The following is a 947-nucleotide window of genomic DNA, read 5'->3' on the forward strand; positions in this document are numbered from 1 at the left end:
CGGCGTCCTGGGTGACTGGTCAGGGAGGAGTGGAGTACGGGGCGGCGTCGTGTGGCGGTGGGGGCGCCGGCGTCCGGCGGGACAGCACCGGGCGGCGTCGGCGTCGAGCCCCCGATCTCGATCCAGATCGGGGGGGAGGAGCGGGCGATGCGGGAGGGGGGCGAGTGGGGCGAGTGGGGTGCGGGCTAGGGTTCGGTCGGGTGTGGACCGAGGGGATAAGGGGAGTGAGGGGGCCGGGTGGGCCATTGGGCCGGCCGGCTGGGCCGTTTGGCCCAGTTGGCCAGGGGGTTTTCTTTCTCTCTATTTGTTTTGTTTGTTTTCTTTTCTTATTTTTCCTTTTCTGTTTTAATTCATTTTAACAACTTAGACATTTTATAAAAATGTGTTTACTCCACCATAATTAACTTTGTAATATTTGACAACCCCCGAACATTAACTCCATCATAATTTTGAATTGAATTTCGAAACCGTTTTGAACTAACTCGAGATTAGCAACTGTAATCGAGGTGACGTGGCAACACTAGCAGAGGATCACTGTAGCTTAATTACCCGGGCGTCACATCAGCCCTGAGGGTGGACTACTCCCTCCTCATCGTGGTGGCCGCCGGGATGATGAAGATGGCCACCGGAGATGATTCCCCCCTCCGGCAGGGTGCCGGAACGGGTCTAGATTGGTTTTCGGTGGCTACGGAGCCCTGCGGCGGCGGAACTTCTGATCTAGGTTAACCCCGAAGGGTTTCGGAATATTTGGGAATTTATAGTGCAAAGAAGGGGTGCGGGAGGCCACCGAGGTGGGAACAACCCACCTGGGCGCGCCAGGGGGCCTTGGCGCGCCCTAGTGGGTTGTGCCCCCCTCGGGGCACCCCTCAGGTGCGGCTCTGGCCCATTGGGTTCCTTCTTGTCCAAAAAAATCTCTGTAAAGTTTTGCGGTGTTTGGACTCCGTTTG

Source organism: Triticum dicoccoides, chromosome 3A (genome assembly GCF_002162155.2).
Source record: "Triticum dicoccoides isolate Atlit2015 ecotype Zavitan chromosome 3A, WEW_v2.0, whole genome shotgun sequence".
In the NCBI taxonomy this organism is placed as follows: Eukaryota; Viridiplantae; Streptophyta; class Magnoliopsida; order Poales; family Poaceae; genus Triticum; species Triticum dicoccoides.